We start from the raw sequence: 21,972 nt of genomic DNA, 5'->3' as shown, positions 1-21,972 counted from the left end.
AAATCCCACTGAAACACTTGGTGCCAGGTTTGCTTTACTGTGGTGCAAAACGTTGGTAAACCTGGGCCTGAGTGTCAGCAAGTATGAGTGAGATTATGAGTGACTGCAAGTGAGTGAGAAAGAATAAGAATGAGCGGAAGGGATGATGGTAAGGTGCTGTAAAATACCTTCCTGAAAAATTAAAGTCAAAGGTCTTATGATGTCACTTCTTGTAATGTCTTTAAGGTCAAGGTGTAAGTGATGTCACTTCCACTACTCTTGGTAATTTGGTGAATCAATGCCAATGCGTCGGATTGATTGATTTGAGTGGCGGAGTCAACATGAATTAAAATGTTGCAGCCACCATTACAGGACTCAGGAACTCAGAACCTGAGTCTTGAAAAACAAATAACAAAGCATATAAGGGGCCAGGGTAAGGACACTTTGACCCCATAGCCCTTGGATGGAGGACCCAAGGGACCTTCTAAGGGCCAAATACTAAAAAACTATTTATTTGGGGGGGTACTTACAGCACCATGGGACTCTGGCGGGAGCTAGTGTGACAAAAAAAAAAAAGAAAAAGAACATGTGTCTGGGAGTCTGTGGTCGGTTAGCCACTCGTGGGATGTTGGGTGCTTACAGGGGGTTGAACAAAGGCTGTGCATGGTGGGTGATATGAGATATTACTTTACGTTAAATACACCTTTGAAGTTCACTAAAAAAGCAAATGTTAAAGTGGAGTTATTCATAAGTAAGGTAGTAAGATTTTAACTTGCGCTAAAAAACCTTTGAAATTTACTGAAAAAAACAAAGGTTAAAGGGGAGTTATATCTAGGTCTTCTAATGAGGATATAAAAAATTATTTTAAACCAAAAACACTGAAATTCACAATTAATACATAAATGTGATAACTTGCACCTCTATGATGCTGTCCTTATGACATCAAATATTACATAATTAAAGGCTTATGAAATCTATGGCGGCGCAAGTTATACTTATGTCATTTATGTATAACTGGTGAATGTCAGTGGTTTTTGAGTTTTAAAATGTTTAGTTTGTTGTTAGAAGACCCATGTATAACCCCACTTTAACCTTTGTTTTTTTTGTGAATAAGTATATACATCTATACACATGGGCCGGAGTGCATTTTAGCCTATTTCTTCACTGTTAGTTATCCAATTTTTATGGATGGACACAGAGGTGGTTCTCACTGTGTAGTTATGGTTCAGCTGCACTTTCCATTGAAAATGAACTTTCGGATATGCCTTTTCACCCAGTGGATGGATTTGGGATTTGGCAATCCACTAAATCAGTCAGTTAAGGTTTAGCGTGCCAAGTTTTGTGAACATCGTCCACAGGAAAATGGTTAAGTGGGCCAAAAAACATGTGCTTTCCTATATAGCGCATATAGGAAATATTGCTCTCATCTGCACACTGATCGGCAGAACAGATTTACACCAAACTTGGCTTGGTAACTCATAAACCATGTTTTTTTGGTTTGCTATAAATCCGGCAGTAGTTTCTGAAACAGTAACATTAACAAACAGTTTCCAGACAGACTCGAAAGGGGTAGCACTTTTGTATATCCTTGCCACTTAAAGCGTCGGTCAATCACTTTTGAAGTATTGCTTAAATGTGATTGGCTGGACAAATGAACACTCATTTTATGTAGCAGAAAAAGCCTCAGCTTTGGGAAGAGTCTCAATTGAGACATGGTTGGTAATTTTGCACTCAGTCCAACAAAGGTTAAGGTCCTCTCAAACCGCTTCTCACTCAGTTACACACTCAGGGGTACAAACACTCCAATGGCGGGAAGCAAACAATGAGGCAATTGGTGTCCAATGGTGGCCCAAATGTATGCTCACCACACTCACTCAGATACGCACTCACAGATACGAACTTTCTGATGGAGGCTAAGGTACAGCGCGGAGGTGGGCATGAAACAGAGGCACAAGTTTACCCTCACAGGCACTTACTCAGAAATGCACTCAGAGCTGCCCTCAGAGACAGGAAGGGTCCAATGGAGTCAAAGATACAGTGATGTAGCAGGGTCTAACACAGGTCCAGGTTTATGCACACCTGCACTCACTGAGGTATGCACTCATGGCTACAGTCAGGTATATGAATGCTCTAAAGGAGCCAAAGGTGTCAGCGATATGGATGCGCCAAGGAGGCAAAGGTATAGTGTGGCAGTGGGCATCTAACACAGTTCCTGTTTTATGCCTACTGCTCACTCAGGCAAGCACTGAGGACTACACTTAGGGATGCACAGGTTTAGGAAGGACCTCAAGAACTGGCTCTTCGACTGATCCGGAGCTCCCCCCCCCACCCCAGTGCCTTGAGACCCTCGCGGGTGAGTAGCGCACTTTATATACCCCTGATTGATTGATTGATTGATTGATTGATGCGCATGCTGCAATGGAGAGCAAGCTATAATGAGGAGGTGGGTATCCAATGCAAGTCCAAATTGTAAGTACATCCCCACTCACTCAGATACAATCAGGAATGTGAACTCTCGGATGGATCCGAAGGTATTGTAAGGCAATGGGTGTCCAGAGCAGGAGAGGTTTACGCACACCACCAATCACTCACTCAGGTATGCACTCAGGGCTCCACTAAGGGATATGCACAGTTCCATGGAGCCAAAGGTACAGTGAGGGTGTGGGTGTCCATGCAGGCCCAGGTTTAAACATGCCACCGTTAACTTGAATAGACACTTACGTCTACAATCATGGATATGAACGCTCCGATGAAGCCTAAGGTTCATTGAAGCGGTGGGTGTCCCCCTCAGGTCCAGGTTTAGGCACAGTGACACTCACTCAGATACACATGCAGAGCAAGGTGAAATCAAAGCCGCCCAAGCATCCTTTTACGAGGAAAAAAATAACTGAACCTCTAACTCCAATAAAGAAATATTTCGGATTGCCAAAACTCTTTCAAAACTGCTCCAAAAACAAACAACCATGGACGATGCCCATACCCGCTGTAACAACCTGGCTGAGTTTTTACCACCAGAAAATACAAAATATATACTCCACCTTTCCTTCCACTCAGACCCAACAAACCCTGGTTTCCCCCACTGAATCAGGATATGGAACTCAAGTTGTACTGGAGCTCCTCCCTCCTTTGGACCTTGTAACTCTAGATTCTATCATCGCCCGGGTAAAATCGGACTCCCCCTCAGACCCTGCGCCCTCCGTGCTTCGACACCAGTCATAGGGAACATCCTCCCAGTGGTCCTTGACCTGCTTTACGCCTCCATTTCCTCTGGAGTGTTTACCCCTGCATGGAAATGCGCAATGGTAAAGGCTCTCTTAAAGAAACCCATCCTTGACCAGGACAACTTGGGCAACTACTGCCCTATCTCCCTCCTTCCAAGGTTGGGCAAGATTTTGGAAAAGCACGTCAACTCGATTCTGGTAGATTTTCTAGAAACCAACAATTTACTTCATCCCTCACAGATCGGCTTCCGTCCCCAACATGGGACCAAAACCGTCCTTCTTGCAGTAACTGAGGAGGCTTGGAGGATTTTGGATCAAGGGGTCACTGCAGCAATCATTCTTCTTGACCTCAGAGCCGCATTTGACACTGTAAACCACAACATACTGATCCTCAGACTCAGGAGCCTGGGAGTGTCAGGCAGTGCCATTGCCTGGATACAGTCCTTCCTAGGAGAAGGTTCTTTCCAGGTCTTTGAAGGAGATGTTGTATCCAAATGCATGCCCCTCAGCTGTGGTGTGCCTCAGGGCTCCTCCCTGAGCCCCACACTGTTTAATGTCAACATGAGTCCTTTGGCAGAGATTGTGCGTCCATTTGGCATAAAAATCATTACCTACGCTGATGACACTCAGCTCGTGGTGGCATTAAACCACCCCGCGAAGTCACCAAGCGACCTAGGAAGTTACCTAGCGGAGGGAGCCAAATGGATCGAACTCTCTTGCCTAAAACTCAACGGGGACAAGACCGAGCTTATGCTTCTCGGTAACTCTCCTTCTTTTAATCCGGAGCTACTCTGCCCGAAATGCCTTGGCCCTGCTACAGTCCCCAAAGACCAGATTGAAAGCCTCAGGATCTGGTTGGACCATTCCCTTAGCTTCAACTACCAAGCGGCAGAATTATCGGCCACTTGCTATGGCCTGCTGAAGATGTTACGTAAAATACTTTCTCTTCTTCCTTTTCAGGCAAAAAGAATCGTGGTCCAGGCTCTCATTCCATCCCGCTTGGACTATGGGAAGGGCCTGTGTTTAGGAGCCCCTCAATCCACTACACGCAAGCTCCAGATCATTCAAATCTGTGTAGCTCGCCTGCTCCTCCAGACTCCTCATCGGCAATCCGCAAAACCAGCAATAAGGAGCCTTCACTGGCTGCCGGTCAGGGAGAGAATCCAATTCAAAGCCATGTGTATTGCTCGTAAGACCTTCTGGAGCAATGGCCCAGCAGTCAGCCGATCTATGATAACCCATTACCAACCTAGTAGACACCTCCGCTTGGCGTCCTCCCTCACCCTATTCCCAAGAATAAAGAGAGCTAGATGTGGTGGAAGCTCCTTTTCCTATAACTCCGCCAAGATATGGAACGCTCTTCCCCCGCGCATACAGGCAGAGCCTAATCTGCTACCCTTTCGCAAACTCCTAAAAACACTGCTCTTTAACAAGTGCTTCTAACCTCTGGGCTTTCTCCGTCCGTCCGCGCTCGTATGCAGTGCTGGGATGCCTCAGGGTAGCTAATGCGCTATATAAATGTTTTTTTCATTTCATTTTTCATTTCAGCTACTGTCATTGATAAGAATGCTCTAATTGAGCCAAAAGTGCAGTGAAGTGGTGGGTGTCCAACACAGGTCCAGGTTTACACACTCCTACACTTACTCAGATGCGCACTTAGGGCTACTCAGATGGATATGAGTGCTCTGATGGAACCATAGGTATATTGAGGCAGTGGGTGTCCAACATTGTTTCAGGTTTATGCACACAACCCCTACCAGGATACTCACTTAGGGCTACATCCAGAGATATGAACTCCCCAATGGAGCTAAAGATACAGTGATAAAACCTATGTCCAATACAGCTGATGTCCAATACAGCACTCGGATACACACTCAGGGCTACACTCAGCAATATAAGTGCTCCGATGGATGCAAAGGTGCAATGAGTCACAGGGTTTTCAACGCAAGTGCAGATTTAAGAACTCCACCTCTACTCAGATATGCATTCATGGTTGCACTCAGGGATACTAACACTCCAATGGAAGCAAATGCACAGTGATGCAGTGGTTGTCAAATGGAGGTCCATGTTTATGCACTCCTCAACTCACTCAGATAGATCTTAGAGCTACACTCAGGTATATGAACACTCCAATGGTGGCAAAGGTACAGTGAGGTGGTCATTTGGAGACACTGCATAATAAGCATCAAAGCATTGATGTAGTCAGAGTCACACTCAGGTGCATGTGTTCAGATATTGTCACTCTCAACCTTGCATCTGCACCTGCACCCTCACTCAGACACTCAGATGTAAGGTAATTACATACTTAGACCAGTACTTACCATGTAGGACAATGATACTTGCCAACAGAGTTGCTAAAATCGATAAATAAATTAAGACACAGTTAATAAAAGGATGACTAGTAAATTAAGCTAGACAGAATACAAAGTTGATCCAAAGACATTAGAGAAGCATGACAAAGGAATTGATGGAGCACACCTATTTACACACATAAATTGAACCAGCTGTACCCTGCATGTGTGGTGGCTCTGAAAAGAACTGTTTGGACTTTTAGCAGGGAGGACATTGGGTATGGTCCCATCACAAAAATAGCAATAAGCAAACATGTAGGTCAACATTTTTTACATTGATTACATTAAAAAAGAAAGAGTTTTTAATGGTTAGCCTGGAAAAAAAACCTAGTCATACAATTTGGAAAAATTCTAATTAAAAAGATCTTTTAGACTGGTGGCTGGACTAATGGGCTTTGATGGCTGCCATTTGCGCCCATGCTGCAATATCTCTACAAACCACCGTTTGTATTGCCTGAATGCCATCACTGCCCCACCCGGCTTACTTGTGATGTACATGCTGAGTCAGTGGTGAGGCAATTGGTTGTACCCACTGGGGCAAATCTGAAAAAGGTGCAGGCTAAGCTGCTTTGAGCAGACGGTGCAGGTGATATATTCTGACCAGTTGGTTAGCCAGAGATTACCAAAAGAAGAAAAGAAAGATGATTGTGAATGAAAGGGAAAGATATAAAAAATAATTATTCTGCAATGTATCATTTGACAATTCACACAATTTTAGTAAATACAAATTTGAAATTCAAAACACTGTCAAAGAAAAATCACTGAAAATAAAGTACAAAACTGAGTTATGGTACTGTGTGGTACTGGGTGTTTTCCACCTCGTGCAACGCAGTGTGGCAAATTTAGATGTAGCACTAGGCTGTGTGAAAAATATGTAAATGAGGACCACCTTGTGAGTGACACTGTGAGCAGAAATGTCTTGCTGGACTAGTCATGATGGCCCAAATACTACAATAAGGCACAGTGGGTGTAAAAGCAAGACATTCTTCCAAATACAAAAAGGTGAAAAAACAAAACTTCTCTGTTATGCAAACACTTTGCAGACTCTTGGCTGCTATATGGAAGAGCTTCCAACTACTGAAAAAGTTTTTTTTCAGCTGTACAATAAACTTTACCACTGTTTTAACCCTTTCGCTGCGGCGGGAATTCCGCTGCAGCGCTGGGGGGGGTTTGGGGGCAGCGCGGTGGCGCGGTGCTCATGACGGAACCACTCCGTCATGAGCCGCGGTTGAGCTGTGCTCATGACTGAGTGGTTCCGTCATGACTCCGCCCACTGCGCTAATCGCCCGCACAGGCAGGGAATTAGCGCCGCGTGGGCGGCGCGGCCGCCAACGGCCGCAGGATGACGGAACCACTGCGTCATGAGCACACGGCGACCGAGGCTCATGACGGAGTGGTTCCGTCATGAGTGGGGAAGGGGTTAATAGTGTCGTTTACTGTTTATCTTTGTGTATTTACTACAAAGCATGAATGGTTTTTAGGTCTCGCCTTGGCAGCGCTGAATGCGATGTCTCAGCGAGACCTAAAGTAATCTCTATATGTTGGCAAGCAGCCGGTAGTTTCTCCTGCCGCTCGCCATTTGCTAAATGTTGTTATCGCTTTTGTTACCTTTCTTTTCAGTGGCTGTTGATGTCCAACTGACTTCAGTGTAGTCCGAAAGCAGCGGCCACCAACTACAGTTTTCGTCCGCACTGTTCGGACTTTTTGTTTGTCTTGCCCATCTTTGCCTGACCTAAACATGGCAACGGCACATGCGCAAGGAGCCAGTGTGCGCGAGGGGTGGGCAGCGCATGCTGATTGATTTGTTGTGTTATTTAATTATTTGTGACCATTTTTTTGTTCCAAATAAGGATGATAATTTTTTTAAACTTTTACTACTTATACATATGCTGATCTAAGAATTTGTGTACTCCTTGAGGCGCTTGCTCGTAACAGAACCTGTATCAACTAATTATGTTTACCTTCACTTTGCCAGATGAGTCACATAATTCATATTTGTATTTCATCTTCCTTTATTGCTCCTTTCCTTCTTTAGACCCTCACGTGGATAGTTATGCCCATGAGGTTTCCCTCTCCACACTATATTGTTTCTGATATGGCTCTTCTCCTGAACCGACCCCAAGTTGTGCATATACCAATTTACTCAGTACATGCGTGCATCTTCTGGAGACTGACTGAGCTCCTCCTGCCCGTACCCGTGTTCTACCGACTCTGCGGTACAACTTTAAGTAAGTCCTTTGCACTTTGTCCTCCCTCTTTCCACCCCCATATTAGGTTAAAATTAATCCAACCACCCCTTGGATCTCCCCTTTAGATATACATAATGTCAAACAAACACAGCAGTGATTAATTCGTTCGCAGCTGTACCAGGGCGTGACTCCCCACCCCCGTCTTCCCCCATTCTAAACCAAACCTCCAGGCAATCGGAGCTCCTTGACCATTCTCTCGGGGTCCTTTGATACTACGAGTAAGTGCAATTTGAACACTTAGTTTGCGGTGATCACGTGCACCATTACCGCAGCCTCTTAATTATTATCTGAACATTCATTCATTCATTTATTTATTTATTTAAATAATTAATTTTTTAGGACGTGTCCCCATTTGGGAATCAAAAGCCCATGACGCCTCGCCCTTCCAAGAATTGACTCGCTTCCTTAGGGCTCCTTAAGTGAGTTCCCCTAAAAATACGGTATGGTTACTCCCATTGAGACCTACTCCTGCCTTGGCATGACTCACCCACGCCCTGTCATTTTTGATCACCTTGGTGTTGCAGCCTCCATTGAATTAGGCACTCAGCACGGCTAAAAGTTGGCTGTAGGTGAGACAGGGCTCCGTTCAATCATGGTCTGTGAATGAAGCTTGCACAGAAATAACAAACCAGCTAAAATTGTTTTCTTAAACTGCATTCTATTCCTTGCACCCGAGGAAGCTACGAGTACCTGTGCTCGTTATTGAGACTTAAGGTGTTGGTGTTCATAACAAAACTCAGTTTTACAAACGAATTGTCCTGCGTGCAACTAGAAACCAAGTTAATTGCCTTTCCATTTAACGTGGGCTTGTTTATTAACTCTTTAGTGAGTCTGCGCGCTTGCTTGTTTGTGTGTCTGTGTGTATGCTTGTGTGTGTGTGCGCCTGTGCATGCTTGTGTGTGTGACATTTGGAATGCAATAGGTCTTATATTTGCGAGAGTTCCAGCTATTGGCATTGTAAATGACAATGCCTTTTATTTATGTGTTGGTTTTTAAAACATAAATAAAAGGCATTGTCATTTACAATGGATTTATTTATGTGTTGGTTTTTAAAACATAAATAAAAGGCATTGTCAGTTGGTTTTTAAAACATAAATAAAAGGCATTGTCATTTACAGTGGCAATAGCTTAAACTCTCGCAAATGCGAGACCTATTGCATTGCAAATGCTTGTTTGTTGTTGTAAATTACACCATTTATTTTGCAAAAGCCTGCAGACACAGGGGGTGCAGACTCCCCAGGATGACCATCGGTTTCTGCAGTCATGCCCTAGTCAGGGTATTTCTGGAAGACAGACTGATGACTGATATCACTCATAAAGATGTCAAACATATCTTTGAAGAACATAAAATGCTTTCATAAGAACAACGTTTCAACAATTGTCACACGCCGAATTAACAGGGCCACACAGAGCTCGGAAACAACTCAAGGAAGGCCAGGTTCCGGTCTCTTGTTCACGCCTGTGACGTCAGTAATCTCAAAGCTCCGACTACACATGTGTGAGTCATTAACATGGACGTTAAATCAAACGGCAGCCGCGTTCTTTCCACATCAGGAAGGTGCTGTTGTGACAGGGCTGAGGGTGTGATGAGAAGAGAACGGCGATATCTCACTCTTGACACTTCTCTAAATCACACGTCTCAAAGGATATAAGTAACCCGGAAGTGCTAAGCAGGCGCTGCTGCCCGTTCTTTCAGCAGTCTGCGCAGAGGCTTTGAGGAAAGATAGGTGGGGGGGTTTCACGACATTCTACAGACAGAAAATAAAGTTATTATGCCCTTAAACAAAAGACTTACCACTGTGTTGGGACACTGGGGTGTCAGTGTTTGAGGGCATGATTCACAAAGGCAAAATTACACTTTGTGGGATCTTTACTATTGTTTTGGTATTCACAAACTCCGAGTGTAACTTTACTGCTGCCTATTTTTGGACTGCGGAAACTCCAGAGGGAGTGTGTGCATAACTGTGTGAGTGAACAAGTGATTGTACGAGTGAGTGAGGTCATGGGGATGAGTGGGTGTGTATTTTTTTTTAACTCTTTATTCACTTTATTAAAGCCCATTGACAACAGGTAAGACAAAGATGAATAAAGAGGTCATTTCACCACCTACATAGCATCCTTGCAACGAACAATTCCCATAATCGGCGATACACTATCAATCACTGTGTATGGTCAGCATCTATTACCCTATGTCTCATTACATACATGATCTTACAATCCCTTTAAGTTCCCTGCCAGCCTGCCAAGTGATGGTCTATTATTGGGAGCAGCGATGATTCTTCCTTTAGGGCAGAGGAGCGTCGCCCCATCCGCGCGAGCGCAGCAGTGGCGGCAAACGTAAAATTGATAAAATAGTCAATCAGCATGACCATTTTAGTAAAGTGCACTGTGTATCTTCTCGGGGTGGGGTAATTGAGCAGGAATGGCTTGCCTAAATCCTAAAGTGCGCAGGTCATGGCCTGCCCTGACACGCGCACTTTCAACCTGCACCAATAATAGCTGAGGCAAGAGAAAAGGCGGGGCCAGCATCGGACACGCCAAAAGTATGGCGGTCGTGCTGGCCCCTGACGACCCTAGAAGCGGGCCTGTCACGCACAGTCGTGACGCGACAGGCGTGCCTCAATCATCATTGGTCGTAGGCCCAAGGCGTACCCAGGAAGTGATTAGAATCACTTCCGGGTCGCGCGTGTGGACAACGCCAGGCTGGTTAGAACCAGCCTGGCTATCGAGTCCCATAAAAGCCAGGGGAGCAGAGGAATCGTCCTCTTTACTCCCCGCGCCGCAGCTCACCAAACCAGCCTCGCTAGGTGGCTGTAATTCTATTTTCCCACCCACCGTCCCCTAAAGCAACAAGCATTGGCATAGCCAATAGGTCTCGCCTTTGGGACCTTATAAGCATTTAGACTATAATACAGCAATACACACAGTGGAGCGCTTCATAGTATGCGTCTGTCATTTTTAGGCGCTGGAATTGTTCAGGTATTATAATCGGCCACTTTAATGGTGCTGAATTTACCAACCTAAAAAGGATGGGGGCTGGGTTCTGAAATCCATTTTGGACAGTAGTCCGTCAAATTATACCTTTAACGCCGCTAGAGGTGCGCTAGGCATGACCCAGGCTCCTGGGGCCCTCACACAAGCCTTTCATTCGAAGGAGAAAACGAGTTCGCAGCAGCTATAGCGCTAACACAATAACCTCACATCATTTGTAGCGCCAAAAAGTGTGGATTCAAGTGCCGTGCACTTAAACATCTATATATACATACATAATACATCACTGTATTGCATATCCATATATATATATATATATATTATCTACTGGCGGTCGCCAGTAGATAGTTATAGTTAGGACCCTGTTTCCATAGGAAATCCGCAACATTCTATTTTGAATAACTTTGGCGCCGGTCGACGAATCCTCGCGAAATTTTCAAAATAGGTGGGGCGTTGAGCTCCGCTCCTACCCTGAAAGTCTCGGGGGGATTCGTCAAGCGGGGGCTGAGATAAAAGGGGGGTCCCAAAACGCGTTTTTCCCATGCATTTTTCCATAGGACCTTTAGACAGAGCTACAGCCCGAACGGCTGAACAGAATTTAATGAAATTTGGCAGAGAGGTAGTCCTCAGGTCAAGGAAGTGCCTTTTGTAGGTTTGGTGTAAATCTGTTCAGTAGATTCTGAGAAAATAGCCTTTAAATTAATATATATATCTGAGCCAGCTTACGGTGCGCTTACGGTGCGCTTACCGTACGCGTACGGTGACGTGCGCGAGCGCGATTCTGATTAGCCGTTAGATCTTAGTAAACATTCGAATCGGTCGAAACCAGGAAGCGGCGGCCGCCATTTTCTCTCTCGCACTCTGACAGGGGGTTGAAAAACAAAGTGCAAAAACATGTAAAGGGGCTGTTTAGACAGCCCCCAAGCACCTAGCCATGTCGAAGGAGTCCCCAACGATCCCCCAAGTGAAAAAAGGCAATTTTAATATTTTCGAAAATTTCGCCGATTACGCTTACCGTACGCGTACGGTAATAAATAATAAAAAATAAAAAAAATATCCACATTCTCCCCAACCCCGTGTGCAAATGGTGCCCGGAGGGCGCCATTTGTGCATGGAATATTATATAGCAAAACAAAACATATATTTTACCTGTCACAACGATGCTCATCATATGTCCTCCATGTACGCACGGTGCGCGAAGCGCATCGTGCGTTCATGGCCCATCTAGCGTAACGTGGGCACGCGGTGCGCAAAGCGCACCGCGTGCTCACTGTGCGCGCACGGTGCACTTCGCGCACCGTGCGCGCACGGAACGAACTGCGTTAAGTGGGCGCGCACGCCACAAATGGCGTAAAGTAACTTAGCATTTAAAAAACCGTACAAATTCACTGAAAAAACCATAGGTTTCACACACGTTATAGTTAGGAATTAGCATTTAAAAAACCTTGCAAATTCACTGAAAAAACCATAGGTTTCACACATGTTATAGTTAGCTGGACATTTTACTGATAAAAAACCAATGAAATTCCCCCGTTATAGTTACTGTAGGCAACTATAACTCACGCGACCGTAATCCTCTGCTGATGACATATGTGTCTTTATGAAAAAAAAATATTTGTAATATATGTATAGCTAAAATTTAATGGAAGAAGACATGGGCAAATAAGTGTCTAAATACAGTATTAGCATCAGCAGAGGATTGCGGTCGTGTGAGTTATTCTTTGACGCAAAGCAATGTTGCTCCATAGACGGTGCACTGCCTTGCATCAGAAGAAGAGAAAAACAATGCACCATATCACAGTCAATATGGTGCATTTTTTACTCTTTCTCTGAGCTGGTGAACTTTTGGCAGCCATGTGCCAATGCACACACCCTTGCCCCATAGTTTAAGGATTTGTGCGTTCTCTGAAGCGTAGGTTTTGTCTTGGAATACGCACCCTTCCACTACAAAAACGATGCTTTAAAGCTTTTCCCTCTTTGTATGTGTGCTGTACAATGCGGCACACATGCAAAGTATGAAAAATTAGGAAAAATGAAACATTTCTCCTTTATACGCCTGCCTTGAGAAGCCATTAGATTTTGCCACAAATTCCTCTCTTCCAGTGTACGTAGATAGGGATTTTTGTCAAAACCAATACGTAGTTGCATGGGAACGCCCATGCACCACCCATAGAACGCGCACTTGACACACAGTAATGGAAAGCAGTGCATATTGTAATTTTGTGTAACTTTGGGAAACTCTCCCTCAAAAGCTCAGAATTTGCGTTGGATGGTTAATCCCACTGAAACATTTGGTGCCAGGTTTGCTTTACAGAGGTGCAAAACGTTAGTAAACCTGGGCCTGAGTGTCAGCAAGTATGAGTGAGATTGAGAGTGACTGCAAGTGAGTGAGAAAGAATAAGAATGAGCGGAAGAGGGTGTAAGCGAATGTGAGTGTGTTGGTAAGGTCCTGTAAAACACCTTCCTGAAAAATTAAAGTCAAGGGTCATATGATGTCACTTCTTGTAATGTCTTTAAGGTCAAGGTGTAAGTGATGTCACTTCCACTATCCCTGGTATTTTGGTGAATCAATGCCAATGCGTCGGACTGATTGATTTGAGTGGCGGAGCCACATGAATTAAAATGTTGCAGCCACCATTACAGGACTCAGGAACTCAGAACCTGAGTCTTGAAAAACAAATAACAAAGCATATAAGGGGCCAGGGTAAGGACACTTTGCCCCCATAGCCCTTGGATGGAGGACACAAGGGACCCTCTAAGGACCAAATACTAAAAAAACTATTTATTTGGGGGGGTACTTGCAGCACCATGGGACTCTGGCGGGAGCTAGTGTGACAAAAAAAATGAAAAAATAACATGTGTCTGGGAGTCTGTGGTCAGTTAGCCACTCGTGAGGTGTTGGGTGCTCACAGGGGGTTGAACGAAGGCTGTGCATGGTGGGTGATATAAGATATTACTTTCCGTTAAATACACCTTTGAAATTCACTAAAAAAGCAAATGTTAAAGTGGAGTTATTCATAAGTAAGGTAGCAAGATTCCATCAAGTTCCTGCAGGATGAGGGAAGGCAAGCCGTCCTCATCCTGCTTGATCTAACAGCAGCTTTCGACACTATCTCTCACGTCATCTTGAGTGATAGGATGCAAGAGATTGGCGTGACAGACACAGCCTTGGCATGGGTAAAATCCTTCTTGTCCAATAGGTCCCAATCTGTATCTTTGGGTCCCTACCTATCCAGTGAAAAAACCATTACATCAGGAGTACCGCAGGGGTCCATATTAAGTCCACTTCTTTTTAACATCTATATGGCACCCCTCCTCGCTGTGATAGTCTCATGGGATCCTCGTCACGTCATATGCTGACGACACCCAACTGGTCGTCTCTATCGACAAAAACCGCACGGATACAGAGCGGCGATTTCAGAATTGTCTCACGGAGGTATTTCAGTGGTTGAATAAAAACCACTTGAAGTGCAACAGTGGGAAAACTGAAATCATACCATTGGGCCAGGATTTACTCTTCTGCCCGAAGGACTGGTGGCCCAAAGACTCAGAGGCCCCACCTAGTGCTGTGTCTTCTGCGCGCAATCTGGGCGTGCAATTTGATGCAACCTTATCCTTTGACGATCACGTCAGGATCACGGCCGGTTGCTGTTTCAGACTCATTAAATCTCTAAAGAAATGTTTTGACTTCCTCCCCGGTGCTTCTAGGAAATCGGTCGTGGTAGCACTGATACTCTCCCGACTAGATTACTGCAATGGGTTGATGGCAGGAGTGAAAAAGTCCACTCTGACGAAGTTGCAAAGTGTACAGCACGCGGTGGCAAGACTAGTGTTAAAACTTCCTAGGAAATCTTCAGCTTCAACTGCATTAAATTCTCTTCACTGGTTGCCACTGCATTAGAGAATCCTTTTCAAACTCTTACTTACAGTTTTCAAATCCTTGAAAAACATAGGTCCCAAATACCTCGTTAATCGTTTCATTCATTATGATCCTGTACGATGCCTGCGATCCTCAGGGGCCAACCTTGCTAAGATCCCGAGGTACAAATACAAAACTAGGGGTGGAAAAACCTTCACAGTCCTAGCAGCAAGGGCTTGGAACAAACTGCCCGTAAATCTTAGACTGACCGAGACCGAGTGTCTCTTTAGGAAACAACTGAAGACCTGGGTTTATCAGCAATCTGATACCTATGTGTTGGCAGCTATTTAGATCTTTCACCACTTGTCCCCTATACGCATGCTCAGCGCCAAGATGCTCCCTTCGGAGCGAAAGATTGCGCTTTACAAATATCCAAATACATACATACAAGATTTTAACTTATGCTAAAAAACCTTTGAAATTTACTGAAAAAAAACAAAGGTTAAATGGGAGTTATATCTTGGTCTTCTAATGAAGATATAAAAAATTATTTTAAACCAAAAACACTGAAATTCACAATTAATACATAAATGTGATAACTTGCACCTCTATGATGCTGTCCTTATGACATCAAATATTACATCATTAAAGACTTATGAAATCTATGGCGGCGCAAGTTATACTTATGTCATTTATGTATAACTGGTGAATGTCAGTGGTTTTTGAGTTTTAAAATGTTTAGTTTATTCTTAGAAGACCCATGTATAACCCCACTTTAACCTTTGGTTTTTTCTGTGAATAAGTATATACATCTATACACATGGGCCGGAGTACATTTTAGCCTATTTCTTCACTATTAGTTATCCAATTTTTATGGATGGACACAGAGGTGGTTCCCTCTGTGTAGTTATGGTTCAGCTGCATTTTCCATTGAAAATGAACTTTCTGATATGCCTTTTCACCCAGTGGATGGATTTGGGATTTGGCAATCTACTAAATCAGTCAGTTAAGGTTTAGCGTGCCAAGTTTTGTGAGCATCGTCCACAGGAAAATGGTTAAGTGGGCCAAAAAACATGTGCTTTCCTATTTTAGCGCATATAGGAAATATTGCTCTCATCTGCACACTGATCGGCAGAACAGATTTACACCAAAATTGGCTTGGAGGTAGAACTTAACTCATAAACCATGTTTTTTTGGTTTGCTATAAATCCGGCAGTAGTTTCTGAAACAGTAACATTAACAAACAGTTTCCAGTCAGACTTGAAAGGGGTAGCACTTTTGTATATCCTTGCCACTTAGAGCGTCGGTCAGTCACTTTTCAAGTATTCCTTAAATGTCATTAGCTGGACAAATGAACACTCATTTTATGTAGCAGAAAAAGCCTCAGCTTTGGGAAGAGTCTCAATTGAGACATGGTTGGTAATTTTGCACTCAGTCCAACACAGGTTAAGGTCCCCTCAAACCGCTTCTCACTCAGTTACACACTCAGGGGTACAAACACTCCAATGCCAGGAAGCAAACAATGAGGCAATTGGTGTCCAATGGTGGCCCAAATGTATGCTCACCACACTCACTCAGATACGCACTCACAGATATGAACTTACTGATGGAGGCTAAGGTACAGTGAGGAGGTCGGCATGAAACAGAGGCACAGCTTTACTCTCACAGGAACTTACTCAGAAATGCACTCAGAGCTGCCCTCAGATACAGGAAGGATCCAATGGAGTCAAAGATACAGTGAGGTGGCAGGGTCTAACACAGGTCCAGGTTTATGCACACCTGCACTCACTCAGGTATGCACTCATGGCTACAGTCAGGTATATGAATGCTCTAAAGGAGCCAAATGTGTCAGCGGTATGGATGCGCCAAAGGAGGCAAAGGTATAGTGTGGCGGTGGGCATCTAACACAGTTCCTGTTTTATGCCTACTACTTACTCAGGCAAGCACTGAGGACTACACTTAGGGATGCACACATTTAGGAAGGACCTCAAGAACTGGCTCTTCGACTGATCTGGAGCTCCTCCCCCCCCCCCCCCCCCTTAGCGCTTTGAGACCCTCGCGGGTGAGTAGCGCGCTTTATATACCCCTGATTGATTGATTGATGCACACGCTGCAATGGAGAGCAAGCTACAATGAGGAGATGGGTATCCAATGCAAGTCCAAATTGTAAGTACATCCCCACTCACTCAGATACAATCAGGAATGTGAACTCTCGGTTGGATCCGAAGGTATTGTAAGGCAATGGGTGTACAGAGCAGGAGAGGTTTACGCACACCACCAATCACTCACTTAGGTATGCACTCAGGGCTCCACTAAGGGATATGCACCGTTCCATGGAGCCAAAGGTACAGTGAGGGTGTGGGTGTCCATGCAGGCCCAGGTTTACACATGCCACCGTTAACTTGAATAGACACTTACGTCTACAATCATGGATCTGAACGCTCCGATGAAGCCTAAGGTTCATTGAAGCGGTGGGTGTCCCCCTCAGGTCCAGGTTTAGGCACAGTGACACTCACTCAGATACACATGCAGAGCAAGGCGAAATCAAAGCCGCCCAAGCATCCTTTTACGAGGAAAAAATTTACTCAACCTCCAACTCCCCTAAGGAAATCTTTCTGATTGCCAAAACTCTTTCAAAACTGCTCCAAAAACAACCAACCATGGACGATGCCCATACCCGCTGTAACAACCTGGCTGAGTTTTTTCACCAGAAAATACAAAATATATACTCCATATTTCCTTCCACTCAGACCCAACAAGCGCTGGTTTCCACCACTGTCTCTGGATATGGAACTCAAGTTGTACTGGAGCTCCTCCCTCCTTTGGACCTTGTAACTTTAGATTCTATCATCGCCCGGGTAAAATCAGACTCACCCTCAGACCCTGCGCCCCCCGTGCTTTGACACCAGTCATAAGGAACATCCTCCCAGTAGTCCTTGACCTGCTTTACGCCTCCAATTCCTCTGGAGTGCTTACCCCTGCATGGAAATGCGCAATGGTAAAGGCTCTCTTAAAGAAACCCAACCTTGACCAGGACAACTTGGGCAACTACTGCCCTATCTCCCTCCTTCCAAGATTGGGCAAGATTTTGGAAAAGCACGTCAACTCGATTCTGGTAGAGTTTCTAGAAACCAACAATTTACTTCATCCCTCACAGATCGGCTTCCGTCCCCAACATGGAACCAAAACCATCCTTCTTGCAGTAACTGAGGAGGCTAGGAGGATTTTGGATCAAGGGGGCACTGCAGCAATCATTCTTCTTGACCTCAGAGCCGCATTTAACACTGTAAACCACAACATACTGATCCTCAGACTCAGGAGCCTGGGAGTGACAGGCAGTGCCATTGCCTGGATACAGTCCTTCCTAGGAGAACGTTCTTTCCAGGTCTTTGAAAGAGATGTTGTATCCAAACGTATGCCCCTCAGCTGTGGTGTGCCTCAGGGCTCCTCCCTGAGCCCCACACTGTTTAATGTCTACATGAGTCCTTTGGCAGAGATTGTGCGTCCATTTGGCATAAAAATCATTACCTACGCTGATGACACTCAGCTCGTGGTGGCATTAAACCACCCCGCGAAGTCATCAAGCGACCTAGGAAGTTACCTAGCGGAGGTAGCCAAATGGATCGAACTCTCTTGCCTAAAATTCAACGGGGACAAGACTGAGCTTATGCTTCTCGGTAACTCTCCTTCTTTTAATCCGGAGCTACTCTGGCCGAAATGCCTTGGCCCTTCTACAGTCCCCAAACTAAAAGCCTCGGCATCTGGTTGGACCGTTCCCTTAGCTTCAACTACCAAGCATCAAAATGATCGGCCACTTGCTATGGCCTGCTGAAGATGTTACGTAAAATACTTTCTCTTCTTCCATTTCAGGCAAAAAGAATCGTGGTCCAGGCTCTCGTTCTATCCCGCTTGGACTATGGGAATGCCCTGTGTTTAGGAGCCCCTCAATCCACTACACGCAAGCTCCAGATCATTCAAATCTGTGTAGCTCGCCTGCTCCTCCAGACTCCTCATCGGCAATCCGCAAAACCAGCAATAAGGAGCCTTCACTGGCTGCCGGTCAGGGAGAGAATCCAAATTAAAGCCATGTGTATTGCTCATAAGACCTTCTGGAGCAATGGCCCAGCAGTCAGCCGATCTATGATAACCCATTACCAACCTAGTAGACACCTCCACTTGGCGTCCTCCCTCGCCCTATTCCCAAGAATAAAGAGAGCTAGATGTGGTGGACGCTCCTTTTCCTATAACTCCGCCAAGATATGGAACGCTCTTCCCCTGCGCTTACAGGCAGAGCCTAATCTGCTACCCTTTCGCAAACTCCTAAAAACACTGCTCTTTAACAAGTGCTTCTAACCTCTGGGCTTTCTCCGTCCGTCCACGTTCGTCTGCAGTGCTGGGATGCCTCAGGGTAGCTAATGCGCTATATAAATGTTTTTTTCATTTCATTTTTCATTTCAGCTACTGTCATTGATATGAATGCTCTAATTGAGCCAAAAGTGCAGTGAAGTGGTGTGTGTCCAACACAGGTCCAGGTTTACACACTCCTACACTTTCTCAGATGCGCACTTAGGGCTACTCAGATGGATATGAGTGCTCTGATGGAACCATAGGTATAATGAGGCAGTGGGTGTCCAACATTGTTCCAGGTTTATGCACACAACCTCTCACTAGGATACTCACTCAGAGCTACATCCAGAGATTTGAACTCCCCAATGGAGCTAAAGATACAGTGAGAAAACCTATGTCCAATACAGCTGATGTCCAATACAGCACTCGGATACACACTCAGGGCTACACTCAGCAATATAAGTGCTCCGATGGAGGCAAAGGTGCAATGAGTCACAGGGTGTTCAGCGCAAGTGCAGATTTAAGCACTCCACCTCTACTCAGATATGCATTCATGGTTGCACTCAGGGATATTAACACTCCAATGGAAGCAAAGTCACAGTGATGCAGTGGGTGTCTAATGGAGGTCCATGTTTACGCTCTCCTCAACTCACTCAGATAGATCTTAGAGCTACACTCAGGTATATGAACACTCCAGCGGTGGCAAAGGTACAGTGAGGTGGTCATTTGGAGACACTGCATAATAAGCATCAAAGCATTGATGTAGTCAGAGTCACACCCAGGTGCATGTGTTCAGATATTGTCACTCTCAAACTTGCATCTGCACCTGCACCCTCACTCAGACACTCAGATGTAAGGTAATTACATACTTAGACCAGTACTTACCATGTAGGACAATGAAACTTGCCAACAGAGTTGCTGAAATCGAAAAATAGATTAAGACACAGTTAATAAAAGGATGACTAGTAAATTAAGCTAGACAGAATACAAAGTTGATCCAAAGACATTAGAGAAGCATGACAAAGGAATTGATGGACAACACCTATTTACACACATAAATTGAACAAGCTGTACCCTGAATGTGTGGTGGCTCTGAAAAGAACTGTTTGGACTTTTAGCAGGGAGGACATTGGGCATGGTCCCATCACAAAAATAGCAATAAGCAAACATGTAGGTCAACATTTTTTTACATTGATTACATTAAAAAAGAAAGAGTTTTTAATGGTTAGCCTGAAAAAAACCCTAGTCATACAATTTGGAAAAATTCTAATTAAAAAAATCTTTTAGACTGGTGGCTGGACTGATGGGCTTTGATGGCTGCCATTTGAGCCCATGCTGCAAAATCTCTACCATCCACCATTTGCATTGCCTGAATGCCATCCCTGCCCCCCCCCCCCCCCCCGGCTTACTTGTGATGTACATGCTGAGTCAGTGGTGAGGCAATTGGTTGTACCCACTGGGGCAAATATGAAAAAGGTGCAGGCTAACCTGCTTGGAGCAGACGGTGCAGGTGATATATTCTGACCAGTTGGTTAGCCAGAGATTACCAAAAGAAGAAAAGAAAGATGATTGTGAACGAAAGAGAAAGATATAAAAAATAACTATTCTGCAATGTATCATTTGACAATTCACACAATTTTAGTAAATACAAATTTGAAATTCAAAACACTGTCAAAGAAAAATCACTGAAAATAAAGTACAAAACTAAGTTATGGTACTGTGTGGTACTGGGTGTTTTCCACCTCGTGCAACGCAGTGTGGCACATTTAGATGCAGCAATAGGTTGTGTGAAAAATATGTAAACGAGGACCACCATTGTGAGTGACACTGTGAGCAGAAATGTCTTGCTGGACTAGTCATGATGGCGCAAATACTACAATAAGGCACAGTGGGTGTAAAAGCAAGACATTCTTCCAAATACAAAAAGGTGAAAAAACAAAACTTCTCTGTTATGCACACACTTTGCAGACTCTTGGCTGCTATATGGAAGAGCTTCCAAATACTGAAAAAGTTTTTTTTCAGCTGTACAATAAACTTTACCACTGTTTTAATAGTGTGGTTTACTGTTTATCTTTGTGTATTTACTAAAAAGCATGAATGGTTTTTAGGTCTCGCCTTGGCAGCGCTGCATGCGCTGTCTCAGCGAGACCTAAAGTAATCTCTATATGTTGGCAAGCAGCCGGTAGTTTCTCCTGCCGCTCGCCATTTGCTAAATGTTGTTATCGCTTTTGTTACCTTTCTTTTCAGTGGCTGTTGATGTCCAACTGACTTCAGTGTAGTCCGAAAGCAGCGGCCACCAACTACAGTTTTCGTCCGCACTGTTCGGACTTTTTGTTTGTCTTGCCCATCTTTGCCTGACCTAAACATGGCAACGGCACATGCGCAAGGAGCCAGTGTGCGCGAGGGGTGGGCAGCGCATGCTGATTGATTTGTTGTGTTATTTAATTATTTGTGACCATTTTTTTGTTCCAAATAAGGATGATAATTTTTTTAAACTTTTACTACTTATACATATGCTGATCTAAGAATTTGTGTACTCCTTGAGGCGCTTGCTCGTAACAGAACCTGTATCACCTAATTATGTTTACTTTCACTTTGCCAGATGAGTCACATAATTCATATTTGTATTTCATCATCCTTTATTGCTCTTTTCCTTCTTTAGACCCTCACGTGGATAGTTATGCCCATGAGGTTTCCCTCTCCACACTATATTGTTTCTGATATGGCTCTTCTCCTGAACCGACCCCAAATTGTGCATATACCAATTTACTCAGTACATGCGTGCATCTTCTGTTCTTTGGGCAGTGGTCTAGTTGTTTGACGACGTGCCGCGCTTCCGGGTCAATAACTAGGCCGGTTTCAGGCCTCGCGGCATTTCTGCTTTCCGGAGACTGACTGAGCTCCTCCTGCCCGTACCCTTGTTCTACCGACTCTGCGGTACAACTTTAAGTAAGTCCTTTGCACTTTGTCCTCCC

Source organism: Triturus cristatus, chromosome 9, assembly GCF_964204655.1.
Source record: "Triturus cristatus chromosome 9, aTriCri1.1, whole genome shotgun sequence".
In the NCBI taxonomy this organism is placed as follows: Eukaryota; Metazoa; Chordata; class Amphibia; order Caudata; family Salamandridae; genus Triturus; species Triturus cristatus.
Note: the sequence above shows the minus strand (reverse complement) of the source record.